This window comes from Parasteatoda tepidariorum, chromosome 4 (genome assembly GCF_982258835.1).
Source record: "Parasteatoda tepidariorum strain Cologne lab strain chromosome 4, Ptep-v5.0, whole genome shotgun sequence".
In the NCBI taxonomy this organism is placed as follows: domain Eukaryota; kingdom Metazoa; phylum Arthropoda; class Arachnida; order Araneae; family Theridiidae; genus Parasteatoda; species Parasteatoda tepidariorum.
Genome location: NC_141758.1, coordinates 102,299,943 through 102,319,186, shown reverse-complemented (window position 1 = coordinate 102,319,186; position 19,244 = coordinate 102,299,943). Strand labels below are relative to the sequence as shown.

General features: G+C 30.9%; 1 protein-coding gene across 2 annotated transcripts in view; it reads left to right on the top strand.

Moving 5' to 3' along the window:
- kst (spectrin beta chain, non-erythrocytic 5 kst) overlaps positions 1-19,244 on the top strand; it is a 194,958-nt gene that overhangs the window by 19,815 nt on the left and 155,899 nt on the right. The window lies entirely within an intron of this gene.

Sequence of the window (19,244 nt, the reverse complement as noted above, 5' to 3'; positions counted from 1 at the left end):
AAGTTTCCCTATTTCTTTAAAAAAAAGAACTCATACTTTCAGGAACATATTTTTTGGCAACAAGTACAGCAATGTTTCAGCTATTTTTCAAAATAGCAACATAGAATTGAGTCTCTTGTCGTATCATGGGTTCAACTTTTGTATACATCTGTCGTAAAACTCTACCGCCTGTGAATGAAACCACGTTGTGAAACAGTAAACGCTGACCGTTACTGTGAAACACTGCGGAAATTGTGACGTGCCATTCAAAACAAGAGGCGTGGAATGCTTACTGCATGTGTTGTGCTCATCCATGACAATGCTCTTTCACATACAGCTCGACACACAGCAGCTGTTTTGACGAAATTTGGCTCGGAGTTGTTTGATCATCCACCCTACAGCCCTGATCTTGCTCCCAGCAATTTTCATGTTTTCTTGCACATCAAGAAATTCCTGTCCTCCGGTGAGCTTTTCGGCAACGACGAAGAGCTGAAGACGTCTGTCACATGCTGGTTCCATTTACAGGCGGCAGAGTTCTACGACAGAGGGATACAAAAGTTGATCCCACGATACGACAAGTGTCTCAAATCTGGTGGTGGCTATGTTGAAAAATAGCTGAAATATTGCTGTACTTGTTGCCAATAAATATGTTCCTGAAGGTATGAGTTCTTTTTTTTAAAAAAAATTGAGAAACTTACTTTTTGGATGCGCCTCGTAATTCTAAAATGAATTTTCGTATTGCATGATATGATAAAAAAAAAACTTTTCTTCAATGTTTATTTATTTTGATAAATCTATTGTTCATATGATAAAAATAGCAATTTTTTTTTTGTAAAAAAAATGTTATAAGTTTTTTTTACTTTTGAATGAATTTTTTTACTAAAAATGGAACACCTTTAATTTTTTACAAATATATTACTAAGTTTATTGATAAAAAAATAGAACGCTAATGTTTAAATAAACATTACTATATTAGTCATTAACATGTCTCAATACATGTGCGGCCCTTCGTTATCCAACCTGCTGTGCAAGTGGCCCTTCACTCAAAAAGGTTGTGCACTCCTAGTTTAGATCATCTCTAGAAAATGCACAATATGCTAAGAATGAAAATTGCGCTATATGTCAATATTAAGAAAATCCTCAGTTTTGTTAAAATGAAAAAAGTTTGTGATTAAATTTTTGCAATACGTGTTTAAGTTTCACCCACGCTGCATTGTTTGAGCACGCAAATATCGAGAATTAGTAATTGATTTTCGCCAACAAATTGGCGATTTATTAGAGTTGAATATTTTTGCTACTTATCGGTTGAGAGATAACCGATAAGTAGACAAATTTGACAATACCGCGATCATCAACAGAAACAATACTTATCTCGAATACGATAACATCGTGATTAATATCGATAACATAACGTATCAAAAGGATATTGACGTGAATATTACACATAACGATAATTATTGGATGCAATATTAAAACCTAAATATTAATAAATCATGTTAGGAGTAACGAAAATATTGACCAATGCAATATATAAATGAGTCGAATTGAGAAAAATATCGTGATATATTGTTAATATTTCTATTTTTTGGCAATACATGTTTCATATTAAAATTCGTACTTACTTATTCGTATTAAACTGATGTTCGTGCTGGCGACCTCTCAGAACGGTAGTCGCCAACACATGGTCACTATAAAGTACTGATTTTTTTTTTTTTTTTTTTTTTAGGAAATTGGTTTGTTACTAATCCAAACAATTCCTTATTCTATGATAGTATACAGGTTGCGTAGCGTTTTTAAAAAGTGCTTAAAGGTGCTTATTTTTAATTTAAGTTTTTTAAAAGCCCTGACAGGTGCTTTTTTATTGGGGGATTTGTAAAAAGTGCTTAATTTTTTATTTTTCAAAATTAGATTTTTTCTTAGCCGTATTGATTGTCGTTATGTTAAGTTTTTGAAAATGTGTTTGCATTTTGTTGATTTTATGTTTATAAATGAAGAACTTTAAACAATAGGAAGGAAATAATTTTTATTACTGCACATATGATTTTCTTTTGGAAAGTGATTAAAAATATTTTTTTGAGAGCTTGAAAGGTGCTTATTTTTTGTTGGAAAATCTGGCTACGCACCCTGATACATAATGTAAAATTATAGTTTTACTTCAAATGTGAAGTACTTGAACTTTTTTTTCTTCCTAAGGCAGAAGTAACCCTGTTCTTAATCAAAGTTTAGTGTGCGTAGCGTTTTTAAAAAGTGCTTAAAGGTGCTTATTTTTTATTTACGTTTTTTAATTGCCCTTAAAGTTGCTTTTTTTATTTGAGGTTTGTAAAAAGTGCTTAATTTTCTATATTTTAAAAAGAGATTTTTTCTTTGCCATGTCGATTATCAAAAACTAGTTATTTTATCATGATTATATAAAGTTTTTGAAAATGCTTTTGAACTTTATTGATTTTAATGTTTATAAATTAAGAACTTTAAACGATAGAATAAAATAATTTTTATTACTGCACAGATCCTAATTATGATTCTTTTGAAAAGCTATTAAAAGTATTTCTCGAGTGCTTAAAAAGTGCTTATTTTTTTTTGAAAAATCTGGCTATAAGAGTAAATCTCTAAAACCAAACAATTAATTTCAAAATTTTTACTCAAGTCTTAACTAAAACTTCGACTAATTGCAGTCTTATCTTTTAAGTTTTGGGAAGGAGGGAATGATAAAACTCTTGAATAGATAAGAATTTTAAAGGCTATAATAAATTAACCAAGCATAAAACGATTTGAAAGTGGGCTCGTGTGGGCGCATCTCTATGAATGTCCAACTGGTCGAGTACCCTCTGGAATACATAAAAGGGTTCTCTTTTATTTTTTCAATAGAGGCGGACTTCCTGAAAAAGGTCAGCTGCAGTCAGTTTCTGTTCTTCGCTTCCTGTGTCTGCTAGTTTTAAAAAATCGATTGTTTATTTTGAATTTATAAGGACATATCGTCATATGTGATTGCCACTCAGAGAAGAAGAATAAGCTGATATTGAAATTTTTTTAGTTGTATGACGGTAATCGTATAAAGGATTATTGCATGGCAACATTGAAATTTTAACGTCTGGATTTGTCGTCTTAAAAACGCCGATATTTCGATATATTTTTCGAATCAAACTAATTTATATTATTTGTACTTAGGTCGAAAAAAATTTTCTTAATGAAAATTAAACTTATCAACTCTGACGATAATATCGTATTCGATAATTATCTCTAGGTATTATACTCATCAAATTATTGCATTCGCTATTTATTGTCCAAAATATTGCTGTGTTATCATATCCGATATTTATTGATTTCTATAATGATCGCGATATCGGATATCGCATTTGATATATCGCATTTGATATATCGCATTTGATATTTATCAATATCTATAATGATTACGATATCGGATATCGTATTCAAAATTTATCGCCATCTGTAATGATTACGATATTGAATATCGTATTCGATATTTACTGTCGGTAGTGTTGATGTATTTTCATATGCGATATTTATTGATATCTATAATAATCGCGATATTGGATATCGTATTTTAATATCAATATCTGTAATGATTACGATATCGGATATCGTATTTGATATTTTTCAATATCTATACTGATAATGATATCGGATATCGTATTCGAAATTTATCGGCATCTGTAATGATTACGATATCGAATATCGTATTCGATATTTATCGCTTTCTCAATATTTATACTCGATTATCAATATTTTAGACAGCGATATGTATCGAATACGATATTCTAGTGAGTATAATCTAGTTTTCTAACGAGAATATTGACTAATATAAAAACACTTAAATTAGTGCGAAAAATATTACTATTTTTTTACAATGTATCGCGATATTTATATTCCAATATCACCCAGCCCCAATTGTGACTTTGTGCATGCATTAGAACTACAATTTGCGTGCACAATATATGTATGTATATATACCTCGGCGAACAATGAGTACACAGTATTCTTTGGTACACAGTATTCACTCACAGTATTCTTTGGCCAAGATATATACATAATTAATAATAATAAATAAATAATAATAAATAATAATAATAAATAGTAAAGTTCGATTATAAGTTTTATTATTATTTGATTATATATTTATTTATTTATTATTATTTTTATTATTATATATTTTATATTTATTTATTTATTATTATTATATATTTATATTCTAAGTGCCTGAACTCTATGAATCTTCCTGATGATGTACTTATACGATCTCCTACGAGGTCAAAACTTATCACCATATTTTACCTCTGATATCGCTCAGCATTTTTTGTGGGATTTTGTGCATGCAACAGAATTATAATATGCTTACACACACACATAAAAAAAACGAAAGAAAGGAAGAAAGAAAAAAATAATCGTCTGAAAGTTTTAAAGGAGCCAGAATTCAATGAATTTTCCTGACGATGTACTTTTGCGGTCTCCTATGAGGTCAAAACTTACTTTGTTCTGCGCTAAAGAGGATTAAAACTGCGAAGTTATGGCTTCTTTCTTTTTACTATTTGCTGTGCGTCTTCTGGAATAAAATTGATTGTTAGGTTAGGAAGCGCACACACACCTTTTCAGGTGCAGAAATTGTTCAAATATTGACTTCCTACTCAACCTGCCCACTTTTTCCTCCCCCACTTATTTCCCATCTTTTTAAAGCTCTTTGGAATTAATTGCTTGAAAAAGGTTCTTTTTATGGTACACAAGGTTATTCTTTTATTGACTTCCGATATCTTCTTTAGTTTCGTATTATAATTTTAACCTTTGCTTTTCTTGGTCGTTATTTGTTTGTCAGTTTATGTTCAGAATTGTTTTATATTATTCTTAGAGAATAGAATAAAAATTAAGTTCAATTTTTTTCATCTGGTATATTAACCGTATAAATTAATAATTTCCGTTTATTAATAATAAAATCTTTCACTATTAAATATTGCCATCTGATATCTTTAGTTTTGTATTATAATTTTAACCTTTGCTTTTCTTGTTATGTATGTATTTGTTTGTCAGTTTATATTTAGAATTGTTCTTATTCTTATAGAATGGAATGAAATTAAGTTCAATTTTTTTTTCTCTTTTCATTTTTACCGTATAAATTAATAATCTCCAACTATTAATAATAAAATCTTTCACTATTAAATATTGCCTTCTGATATCTTTAGTTTTGTATTATAATTCTTATCTTAGCTATTTGTTACTTTGTTTTTCTTGGTCGGTAATTGTTTGTGGGAAACGGTTTATTTTTAGAATCGTTTTATCTTATTCTTATAAAATAGAATGAAAACTATGTTCAGTTTTTGCATTTCCCGTGTTAACCGTATAAATTAATAATTTCTAATTATTAGCAATAAAATCTCTAATTATTAAATATTGGCTTCTGATATCTTTAGTTCTGCATTGTCATTCTAATCTAAGCTATTTGTTACTTCGCTTTTCTTGGTTATACTGTCGAACTCGTTTATAATTAGCTCGGATTTAACGAGAACTCGGATTTACCGAGGGAAACGAGAATATTTGGTTGGATCAATGTTAAGTCTATGGAACAGAAGTCGCTTTTAACGAGCAAGACCCGGTTTTAGCGAGCAATATTTTTCTGTCTTGCAATCTTTTTTTCAAAATGATAAGAAATGCGCGCGAAATAAAAAAAAACCGCGAACTGAAACTTCAGAGTAAGCTAACAAACTACTATTTTAAATATGTAGATTAATGAAAAAAATAAATGTTTTGGTAAGAATCTTTTCCTTTATTTTTCTTTCCGTTTATTGCTTCTTTCCTTGACTGTAGCGCAACTAGAAAATTTTTTGCTGGTTGGGGGGGGGATAGTTGTCATTAAATTAAGAAAAGTATTTAATTAAATTAATTAAAGTAAGTAAGTATTAATTAAATTTTGTGTAAACTAAATAATCCCCCCTCTTCTGGTTGCACGCCTGCCTTAAGGACCCGTTTATTACGAGCACTCGGATTTAACGAGTACATGTTACGGTCCCTTTGAGCTCGTTATAAACGAGTTCGACTGTAGTTTGTTTGCCAATTTATATTTAAAATAGTATTTAATAATCAATTAATTAAATACACACGTACGTAAGTTATATTTTCCTTCAATATCATGCCGATTATGAATCACTAATTTGAACTCAGAGTTTGTGTAAGTTGTGTCTTATTTTAATTAAAAAAAAAAAAATAATAATAATAATAATGGAAAAAACTAGGGGAAAAGGAGGGAGGGATTCAGTTTTTTCTTTCTTTTTCTATATAATTGGCTAATTTTCTAGAAGTTTTTGTTGGTAGCGAATTAAAGCTTTTATTTTCCAATTTAATTTTATTCATTCGTTTCATTTTTAGAATCAGTAGGTTAAGAACAGCGGTTTTATTTCTAATGATAGTGATGTATTGTTTTCTGCTACCTGTTACTGAAACATAATATATCGTTTTACTTATTTTACTATATTTCTTATTTTTATTATAATTATATAATTTCGGCATCTGGTATACTTCTGTTCTATGCTAATTATGAACATCCAATTTTTTCGTTGCTATTATTTCGTTGTTTTGCTACTTAAATGTAATAACTTCTAACCTTTTCTCCCTTGTATAAATATCAATTTTCGATTTTTTTATCGTCTGTCTACATTTATAGATCTCATCTGTCATCGTCTGCCAAATTATTTTTTTTATCTCTTCGATTGATGTTGGAACTTTACACCGTACATGTCATGTCCTGTGAATTCTGAAAATGTCTCGAACATGACTACCGCCAATTGATCTTTTAAGTTTCATGCGGCACACCCAATGTTTAATTCTAGGTTATTCCTTTTTTTTTTTTTTAAGTACTCGGCTGATATCATATGAAATTCTAATCGTTTGAAATTAGCTTTAAATATAGGGTTACTACTGACTAAATGTTTATAAATCACGCTGATCAGATATCTATTTAATTTTCATGTTTCGAATTTTAGTTTAATCTACTTCGTCGTGATTGTTAATATCTTTAGTGAAATTAATTTATTCTCTGTGAAAAACTACCGAAGTGTTTTTCAAGATTAAAAAGGGGTGAAAAATAGTAATTTTATTCCAGGCCTAAAATAGTTTCTTTATACGAGTTTTAAAAACTTGTTTTAAAATTATCATATTTTATAATTATTATGTTAATTTATTTATTAGGTCGGATAGTTGTCAAAATTTCGATTTTTTATGAAATGGTAATAGTAATTTCGCTAGCGGCATTTAAAAGAACGTTAGTAATTTGTTTTGGTATTTATCACCGAGATCCGTTTGAAATTTGAGCCCTCTAACCAGTCGAAGTTTAATTTACGAAATTTAATTAATTTAAAAGACAAACTTAACTTGAGAACTTAATTTTCACTGATATTCAAAATGATTTTGAACAAAAAGTTTGCTTGATTAAATATGAGGAGACATTAAGGAGTTTTAATTCATGTTTACATGCAATAGTTTTTTTTATTTTTTATTCTAAAGCACTTTTTACGAATTTGTTCTTTAAACTTTCAAACTCTCTTTACTCGATAGTGATTTGTGAAATGCTCGGAAATTATCAAATATTTGTGGATCTGAAAGTTTCACGCATTACACCTAATGTTTAATTCTAGATTATTCCTTTTTTTAAAAATAAATACTCGGCTTATATCATATGAAATTCTAATCGTTTGAAATTGGCTTTAATTCTAAGGTAACTACTGACTAAATGTTTATAAATCAGGCTGATCAGATATTTATTTAATTTCATGTTTCGAATTTTAGTTTAATAACTAGCAGGATCTTTTTTATATCCTCTAAGAAATAAAGTGCGGAAAACAAAAAACGGACCACTCTGAATAACTTTTGATCTAATGATCGGATCTTTACGTTCCAGGATTCAATCTTATTGGTCCGGGATCAAATATTGCCACATCTTTTATCTTCACATCTGTTTCTTCAAACTTGTTCCTTTGTCCCAATTTGTCATTGTTTTTTTTGTCCAAATTGCCCAATCTTTACTTCTTTGATCATTTGGTGTTTTAGATTCTGAGGAAAGTTCTTGTTTACGGAACCGAAACTTTAGTATGTCCATTTCTGCACTTCCATTTGTGCTTTATTCAAGCTTTTTTTTAATATTTGCTTTAGTCTAGATAGTACAAAGTATTCACTATCTTTTTTTTAATATCGCGATGACACGATAAACAATTAAAAAATTATGTAATAATAAAAAATTGGTACTGATAGATAATAATTTAAAAAAAACTAATGATGTTTTCCGTCTTTTTAAATCGATGTTTCTCATGCGGCGAATTATTAAATACCGATAACAGTCCTTAAAATAAGATAACACTTTTAAAGTGTTTATCTTTTAAGTTTTTCTTTTTTATCTTAAGTTTATGTTTCACGGTGATAATATTTCAAAGGAATGTAATATTTTAGTACTTCATCTGATTATTTGCATCTCACGGATTTTACTATCGACGTGATTGCAACTAAGATAAGATCGAACTTCGGCAATTTTGCAAACAACGAGTTGAATAGCATTGAAGAAAAGTAATTAACTCAGTTTTCGCCCAAAATTCCATTAATCAGGGTGCGTGGCGTTTTTAATAAGTGCTTAAAGGTGCTTGTTTTTAATTTATGTTTTTTATAATAAGCCCTTTAAAGGTGCTTTTTTTCGAGGTTTGTAAAAAGTGCTTAATTTTCTATCTTTTAAAAAGAGATTTTTTCTTTCGATCGTTCTAGAATACAAAAAAATGTATGATTTTCGCAATTTTTTCTGCAATATTTATCAGAAACTAGTTATTTTATCATGATTATGTGAAGTTTTTGAAAATGTTTTTGAATTTTATTAATTTATGTTTATAAATAAAGAACTTTAATAGATAGAAAAAAATAATTTTTATTACTGTGCGTGTACAGACTTTAATAGATAGAAAAAATATAATTTTTATTACTATACGTGTACAGATCCTAATTATGATTATTTTTTATGGAAAGTGATTAAAAATATTTTTTGAGTGCTTAAAAAGTACTTAAAGGGTGCTTATTTTTTGTGAAAAAAATCTGACTACGCACCCTATCAATAAGGCAATTTGTTTACAAAAATTATTTTCTAGAATAAATTAGATTTTTTGGGAGAGATATTGTTTTTGTGACTCATAATTTTGTGAGTTTGTAAAAAATGTGTTCTGCTTTTAGAAGATAGTTGGGAAGAGTTCCGTTTTATAATAAATTAATTAGTGAATAGAGTCGTTTTTATGATAAAATAATTTGTGAAGGGCCAGTTTTTACTACTAAATAATCTGTGAAAGGTCCGTGTTTACGATAGAATAGTTTAAGGATCCTTTTTTTTTACTATAAAATGATTTCTGAAGAGTGATTTTTTACGATATGATTTGTGAAAAATCCGTTTTTTTTTATGATAACATTGCTTGTGAAAGGGCCGTTTTTACAATTGCATAACTCATAAAAGTGCCGTTTTTACGAAGGTTACATTTTTAAGGCAAAATAAATTGTGATGGTTTCGATTTTACGGCAGATCATCTTGGGTTCGTTTCCAGAACAAATAATTTGCAAATGAACCGTTTACCGACCAAAATTTCAACTAATAAACCCTGCAAATGTATGTTAAAAATAGTAATTTTTCATGAACAAGGCATTGTTGAATAATAGTTTATTATTTTTATTACAGACAACCAGTAACAAAATAGATCAGTTCGAAATAGATTAACAAAATAGATTTTCAATATAATAGGTTGTGAAGGGCACGTTTTCACTACAAAATAATCTGCGAAAGGTCTTTTTTTACTGTAAAATAATTTCGGAAGGGTTCGTTTTTGCTGTAATGTAGTCCGATAGATAGGTTTTTACGATAGGGTATATTTGTCCATCTTACTATGCCGCTCATGATTCATAATGGTTCTTGATAAAAAAAATCTGAAATGATCATTTGTCTTACCAATCTCTCCAATTACGCTTACTATTTTGTCTCCCATTTAGAAAGTAAGTGATTTGTACATTCGCAGTGAAATGGAATAATTTCGTTGTATATTTTAAAAAATCGTTTGAATATGTGATTGAATCAGGAAAAATTTACCTTCGAAAAATTACGCTTTAAATTAGAATCAGAAAAGAAAAAAAAATCTCGGACTGTTATTTTTTCTTTACTCCCAAAAAGTAATCTGTTCATGGCTTATCTTTATCACTTGTTGACATACACTTCAACAATTTTCAACCCGATTAGGAACACTTCAATAGAATAAACACCCTGCCTATTTTTCTATTTTAAAGATCTTACAAAGAATTTCAAATTTGTTTTCTAGTATTGACTTATTCTAGCGATTTAATCAGGAAAAATTTACCTTCAAAAAATTACGCTTTAAATTAGAATTAGGAAGAAAAAAAAATCTCGGACTGTTATTTTTTTTACTCCCAAAAAGTAATCTCTTCATGGCTTATCTTTATCACTTGTTGACATACACTTCAACAATTTTCAACACGATTAGGAACACTTCAATAGAATACCCTGCCTATATTTCTATTTTAAAATCTTACAAAGAATTTCAAATTTGTTTTCTTGTATTGAATTATTCTATCACTTGAAATAAATATGTGGTCCGTGTAGTTGGCTGGTATACAGCTTTGTAGTTTTTAGCTCATCCTCAGCGATGCCTGTACGCTGTAAGGTTCCTACAGCACTGTGCCGAGTTAGCTCCCGGCTCGCGTCACTCACAATGCTGACATAAAATGCATCCTTCCTTAAAAGGACGCCATAACATGGGAGAAAATTTTTCATTGCAAATTCTCTCACCTCCATAACTAATCTCACATTCTTTCACCTCCATGATTAATTTATAGTGTGGAGGGGAAAAAAATGAGTTAAGATAAACCAAGGCTTGGCTCGATCCCTGTGTATAAAGTAAAAAGCAACATTTAGGGGCTCCGTAGTTGGCAGGAGACAGCTTACGCAGCCATACATGTAGAGTTGTCCAACAACCGATTCATAGGTTGCGTACCTCCTGACTGTTGCTTTGCTTATGCTCATGCGCTTGATCTTAGTACAAATGATACTCTGCTACACTATCTGGTCTAAAGTACGAATGATACTCTGCTACACTTTCTGACCAAAAGTACAAATGATACTCTGCTACACTATCTGGTGAAAAGTATCCGGACATCCGGTTGTTATGATGGTGGAAGTATAATGGTCTGGGGATGTTTCTCATGGTTTGGCCTGCATCCGTTGGTTCCTGTGGTTGGAAGCATGAACTCTGATATGTATGTTGACATTCTGGACAACACCGCACTCCAAACTCTATTGGCAATATTTCGGGAAATTCCCATTTCTCTTCCAAGCGGAGGATAACTCCCCCATTCACACATTGAGGCTTGCACAGACGTGGTTTGACGAAATGGGTGTTCAAAAACTTTACTGGTCTTCACATAGCCCTGTTCCAAATGCCATCGAACACCTTTGAGACGAATTAGAGCACATATTACGTAGTCAGCCAAATCGACCCTCCTCACTTCAGCTGTGATGGACAATTCCTATCAAAAACTTTTTGAAAGTCTACCCAGACGTGTGCAGGATGTCATCGATGTAAAAGGGAGACCAACATCATATTAATATGTGCTTTAGTATGCCATACCACTGGGTGTCCGGATACTTTTGGCCGGATAGTGTATATCTGTCTATGCTCGCTCCGTAAATTGTTTTTCTAGCAAAGCATACAGCACTGAGCAGTTCCTCTAGTTAGTTACGTATCCAAAGAGTTGGAGTTCTTCTCCTTTCAATATTCTTTGATCACATTTTAATAGAGAACGTTGCGACAGCGTTGCCCATAGTGCACCATGAGAAAGTCTCATTACACCCCGTACTACTGAATTAACAAACCACTTACTAAATGCTTACGTTACTACAAATCAAGGATCATTTTGCTAATTTCAAGGATGAAGATGTCCCGCAGTGGACTGATCGTAAAGACACGGTTCCCAGTAGAACACCGAAGTCAATCATCACTGTCTGTGGTCAGTAAGTGGGTAGGGGACCACTTCGATCAGCCTACGTAGGGACTGAGGGGATGTGCGGTATTGATCATCGTTAAACTGTTCTACTGTAAAGTGCTCGAATTCGCGCGCAGGTCGTCGGGCTACCGAAGCGGGGGAGCCATCCCCTCTGCAGAGGATCAAAATTGTGGTGGCATGTCTTCGGATCCTCCTCAGGGATGTTTCCCAGACCGTCGCCAATATGTTGTTGCAGCGCTAGTGCGACGTAAATGAAGTACCTACATAAGTTTGTTAGTACCTACAAGGATAAAGTTAACTAATAACGAACTACGTACTAATTTTGTTATTTCTGTAAAATATAAATACTCTGATCCGTTCTTAAATAATATGGCATATATATTTAAAAATTCTGTACGAAACTAAAGTAAATAATGTGAAATAAGTTTTTTTTTTTTTTTTTTAAATGTGCAAATTAAAAAAAAAAAATTCTGAAATTCTCATGCTATATTAAATTTTAATTTGTTTCAGTGTAAGCCGTTTTTATAACATTTAATTGCTACAAATTTATATTAGTCAATTTTAGTTTCTTCCATTTTGTGCAATTTCTTGCTGTTTTTCCCAATGAAATTAAGTTCTGGCCATAATGCCAAACCTGATTTAAAATTTAAAAAAAAGAGTTTCGCCTTTTGTAATTAATTGTTTTATGTGTAAATCTAAGAAACTTACTGTATTAGAAGTGTCGAATATTCGAGAATAATTACTGTGAATAAAAAGCATGAAGTCTTTACTAAGTGCGTTGAATATGCGCCTTGAATTGAATAATGTTATTTCATTAAGCGATTAATTCGTTTAATTTTTTCCTTTAGAGATTAAGTAAGTTTGTGGATTAAATTTGAATACTAATCAGTTCCAGCAAATACAATTATGATTGATGAACTTATTTTGATAATTTATTTTACTTTTAAATGACTCAAACTGTGTGATTGAGTGGTTAAGAATTTCACGAACATGTTTTCTTTAGCGGTTTTCGTTAATATTCTTATCTGGGTACACTTCCAGTGTGAAAAGAGAAAAAATGGATTTGTTATTAGTTTTCCCTTCGGCCATTTCAACTTGTTAAACGCCAGTTATTGAGCTACATTTAATTAAAAGGGAATAAATTTCTCAGAATTACTAAATAACGCCGTTTACGTCAATTTTTCACCTCATAATTGTAAAAGTTTTCAGTAGAACGCGCGAAACAGCCAAGGGCAGTTCAAAACATTTCGTATATCGTAAAGAGAGAAATAACATACCTTTTGTTTATTTTATTATTTTTATTCTTAACCTTCACTATTGTTTTTTTTTATTTTTATTATTTATTTATTTATTGTTTTTTTATGATTTGTTTACACCTGTGCCCTAATTCGTTTATGCCAATGTCGCAAATGCCGATTTATTTCGATTTTACGTCTGTTAATGAAAATCGGTAAATCCAACTCGGTGCTTAGCGATATAGAAACCATATATTGATCACTGCTGTTTCCAATTTACAGCCAACAGGAAAAATGGTTTCCATAACTATTAATACATGTTGGAAACTGAAATTTAAACCGAGATATATTGTTAAAAATATTGATGCTTCACAAAATATAGCTGTGGTTTTCTACTATAATATCCTAATAAAATAAACAATATGCGTAATATATTATCCTAATAAAATTCATCAACTTTCGGAATAATATCGTGTTCAATAACTATCGTTATGTATAATATTTGCGGTTTTATCCTTTTGATAAGTTGTGTTATCGATAATGACCGTGATATTATGGTATTTGTTACACCAATGCGTATTATATAGTTTGTCTAAAATAAGAACTCCCCAAGACATTCGCCTGAACCTGTGGCGGTGACTATAGTAACGAGGTGTGACTATTTCAAGTAGGGGTGCGGGGTCACTGCTTTGAAGTGGTTTCTGCTCGGGCCGGCGAGAGAAAGGGAATCTCTTTCTTCGGTTTTACGTTTCTGAGAGTGAAGCTACCTCCCTAAAATGCGCCATTCTTGTTTCCATAGCACCAGACGGCCGCAGACTTTGTGGCGAGAGGAGTTCTTAGCTTAGACAAACTATAGGTAACCGATAATCTATCAGTGTAAAACAGAATTAAGCTACCTACGCGTACACAATCTAATCAGTTTGTAAGTAGTCAGCGAACTCAGCTTCATGGTTCTTTTAACCGATAAGTAAATCCAACTCTTAGCCATGTAATTTTGAACCCAACCCAGAAAACTCCTTGAACAAAAATTAGGAAAAGCCCGTTCCCAAGGGAGGCTCCCCGAACGAACACGCAGTTTTTATTTTCTACCATTAGATTTTTACTCTGAAAGTGTAGTAAAAACTTAATAAACAAATAAGTCTAACGTATTATATATTTTTATTTTATTGTAATTTGTTATACTTGTTAACTTTTTATAACTAGTAAACTAGTTATGAACTTCTGGCTATAAAATAAATTTTTGGTATTATAAATATGCTCTAAAATTTTTTACTGATGATATCAATTATAATTGCACATTTTATATAATAAAATATCTTTCTCTAAAATATAATTTTTTTTTTCTTCAAACAATCAAAAATATTTTTGCAATGATATTTAATAAATCTCATATAATAAATCTAAACTTAAACTGCTTAGCTTTTTATTTATTTGCTTTAGTTATCACATTTGGTAAATTTAAATGAGAGATTTTAATATTTAGAACCGTTAAGAGTCTCGAAATTGTTAAAGGGCATAATGCAGTTAAATTCGTATAATGCATGTTTAAAATCAATTCTTATGTTTATTATATTAAAGCTAATTAAAAATACTTTCGAAATATATGCTCAAAATTTGTTTTTGATAGTTATTATCGTGCTAGTTTAATATTTTGCCGAAATTGGAACTTGTATTTGTTTGAAAAATTCTTCATATTAACAAAAATGTTGTACAGAGGCGTAAGAATTACCTTTTAAACAAATAAACAAAAACATAAGAATGAAATTTAAAGCAAATTAGATTACGATAGGTATGTTATTATTATTAAAAAAAAAGCATCGATGACGCTATGTCATTTTTTTTGTAAGGAAACTGTGACATTTGATCTTTAAATGTATTAACAATGGGAACGTGCTACAGAAAGACGTCGCAGATGACGTTGACAAAACATCCAATCAGCGAGCTTAAAATCTATCTTTAGTTTGAGTAACAGTAAGGGTTGTTATTTTTGACACCCTTGCATCCCTTTGTCATTGTCACACTTCATTATAACCCTCTATCGCTTTTTACCTTTACCACGCAATATTATATACACATATGCAAACAGTTTAGAAACAAAACACATATATGTCATATTTTAAATTTTATTTCTGAATTGTAAGGGCATTTTTTAGCATAACAATATCAATGACCAAATGTATACTTATTTTGTTGAAAGACGGTAAAATAAAACAAACAATTTAAAATATTTATCCCTCTTTTTTTAACTGCTACTTTGATTTTAACCGAAATGTGAGATCTCATTTCTTGTTACCTCTTTCCTCCCCCTTGCCACAATTTCACAAATCTTCCTACCCTGCAAGCTTGGCATCATTTATGAACATTATTTTTATATTTATTATCATCATCATTATTTTATTTTATTATCATTATTATATTATTAATTATATTTTATTAGCATCATTATTGTGATTTTCTGCATTTGCCTTACATGGAGAGGTAAATCACAAAAACCTCCCTGTGTTAGCCCTATTCATGGGGATTCTAATCCATAATCAGTCCACCAGTGGGCATACTTTTAGTGATAGATACGAGCGGGTAACATATTACTTCAATTAATCAGCCATCAATAGGATTCGACCTGACTTTATTGGAAGACTATAAAAATATGAACCTTCTCGAAACTAAACTAACGATTCTAAAATAACTCACCTGTAGCAGAATTCTTTAGAACTATCTGCTTCAAAACTCTCAGTCACTAATATCTTTCTGCAAGATACTTTTAATAATAACAAACATATATGTTACTAATTTAAAATAACAAAAACGCTGTGTTTACAAAAAAAAAAAAAAAAAACTTCATAATTATTTTGTGGAGCATCGTTTATACGACGATCACTTATACGACGTTTACATTTATACGACGTTTTAGTGTGGTCCCAAATCATTCCTATTCATTTTAATGTAAAAATATATCGTTTATACGACGCACAGAATCGGTTATACGTCGATTTTTAGATTTTGTTCTTTATTTAATTTTTTATTTTTTCTTGTGTATTTTAAAAAAGGGCGGAATTTGCCAACATGAATGATACAGAAAAGGGTGTCAACAAGAATGCTTGGATGACGACCGTAATTTTTACTAGATGACTGAAAAAACTAGACAATGTTATGAAGAGGAAAAAACGAAAAATTTTGCTATTCATCGACCAATGTCCAGCGCACCCATCGATACTAATTATTTTGGAAAATGTAAAAGCTCTCTTTTTTCCTGCAAATTGCACAAGTGCGCTTCAGCCATTAGATTTGGCCGTGATTAGAAATTTAAAATTGCATCATAGAAAGCAGTAACTTCAACTCGCTATTCAAAGCATTGTAGAGAATAATAGCAAGAAAATATAATTAAAGGTAACATACATTCCAATGGCTCACTGCAATTTTTCTTCTTTGGTTATTTGCTTGTTTTGCTTTGTCTAATTTAGAAATTTATGTAAATCAACACGTTAAACATTAAAATTAACTGAAAACAGAGTTAGTTTCAGTTTTAGAAGTAAAAATCGATTATACGACGTTATCGTTTATACGACGTTTTTCGGTGGTCCCTTCGGCGTCGTATAAACGATGCTCCACTGTAATTAAAATTTTTTTTATTCTAATATTATGGGTTAAATTCTCGAATTTTGTTTCAGAGCGGGGGGAACGCACAAATTATTTCCGTTTTGTAAATAATCATCACAATAAAAAACATAATTTCAAATCATGAAATCCGTAGTAGTAATTGGCACAAAAAAAAGGAAAGACTAAATCACGCGAATCGGACTCCTCAAATGCGTGTTTCGTTACGAGATTAGGTTGTTGTAATAGCTAATAAATAATATCGTATGAGAAATATCAGATTTAAAAACTATGGAGATATCAATAGCAGTAACTGCCAAAAATTAGATAGAATTATTGCTTAAATACTCAAACGCACGATTAGAATTTTCCATATTGTTTGAAATACAACATCGGGTTATTTAAAAATCACGCGAAAATCAATATCAACAACTGCTGGAAATACAATCGAAACATCACATCGATTTACGACACTATCGGCGTAAATTGTGGATATAATTGTTGGATAATCACTTCTAAAAGTGATTATCTAAATGCATGATTCAAATATTACGTAAATTTTACATTGTTTAGGTAATTTTACAAAGATTACGTTGTAAATTTCTGTAGAAGAGAAAAGTAAAATTTTTTACTTTTCAAATGAAAAATCTTTCTGCATGAACTCTGTAGCGTTCTACGACATGTCGCTGCGATTCTGCCACGGGGAATAACTCTAGTTATTTTAGTTACCAGTGCAGAGTTTCGTTAATTCGAATCGCCTGATAGTTTTTATTCTATTCGAATGGATTTAATGACTGATCTTGCCTAATTAGTTGTGCCATTAACAGGTCATTTATTCATTAAAATCATTGTAATGAACTTATTAGATTAAAATTGCTGTGAAGATAATTTCGACTCATCAGTTGCTTACTGAATTGGTGGATTCATTTGTTTCGAATCATTTAAAGTGAATTGGATCGCTTGATCGTTTGACCGGGAGTACACTTTGCGCTTAATTAACTTGTATATTTAATCAGTGTCTATGCAAGCAATTGTAATGGTAGTTCCACTAGAAAAGTGAACTGAATTTAACCCCATCAATTTCATTTGGTTATTTTCGGAGGGAACTTCCGGGTATCAGGGGTTTATTTAAGAGAAATTAGAATTCGTTAACAGAACTTAACGAATCGTTTTGTCTTTTAAACGGTTCCTGCACAATGACTTTCATTTAAAAAAAATATATCTTAGCAAAATGCTCCCTTTGAAAAACGAAGTAGATTTTGTCATCAGTTCATAATTTTATAACTGCAATTCCTTGAAATACATGTTTTTGATGTTTTTCTTCACAAAAACAAAATCTTATTTTCATGTTTTTGACAGAAACAGGAACCTAACAGGAATAATCAGAGACTACTGTAATTTACGATTTCAAAAATGATAGATAGATTATTCACAAAAGGACTGAATAACCCTTTGGTTTTAGCAATTTTTCATAAGAAAAAAGAGAACCTTTTGCCACAAGTCTGGATCGGCCTCTGATTATGAAGTACACAACAGTAATGTGGACTATCGGTCGATGAAACTAAAACATTATCTACCTTGTTGACGAGAGCGTTTCTTTAAGTTCGTTCCGGTTAGTTGAGTATCACTTCACTTAACTGAGAGAGACCATTACCACCTCTGTGACTTATTAAAGTGTTCGTTTCGGAAACAACATCCTTTCATTGTGGTTCGTAAACAAAGAGCAGTGGATACTGTTTTGGGAGCAGAGAGCTAACCCAAGTTAAAGCATCCACGGACATGCGTCAATTGTGACCATTGAATTATTTGGCGATTGGGTACTTATCAATTATAGGGACCATAAATTGGTGATTGTTTTTCCGAGTTGTCACCTACACGTCCATATAACAGATAAGTACGAATTTTAATATCTTGATGTAATGCCAGAGACTACTAATATTGAGCAATATATGGGACCACTGAATTATTTGGCGATTATACTTATCAATTATAGGGGCCATAAATTGGCAACTGTTTTTCCGAGTTGTCACCTACACGTCCATATAACAGATAAGTACGAATTTTAATATCTTGATGTAATGTCAGAAACTACTGATATTGAGCAATATATGGGACCACTGAATTATTTGGCGATTATACTTATCAATTATAGGGGCCATAAATTGGCGACTGTTTTTCCGAGTTGTCACCTACACGTCCATATAACAGATAAGTACGAATTTTAATATCTTGATGTAATGTCAGAAACTACTGATATTGAGCAATATATGGCAATGTATGCCTTTTTTTAATATAACCAATTTATATTATTTAAATGAAATGACAAAGGCAACATTTGTCAATATTTTTGTTATTGAAGTAAAAAACATCAGCGTTCACAGTAGCATCGTATTCAATAATAGCGTT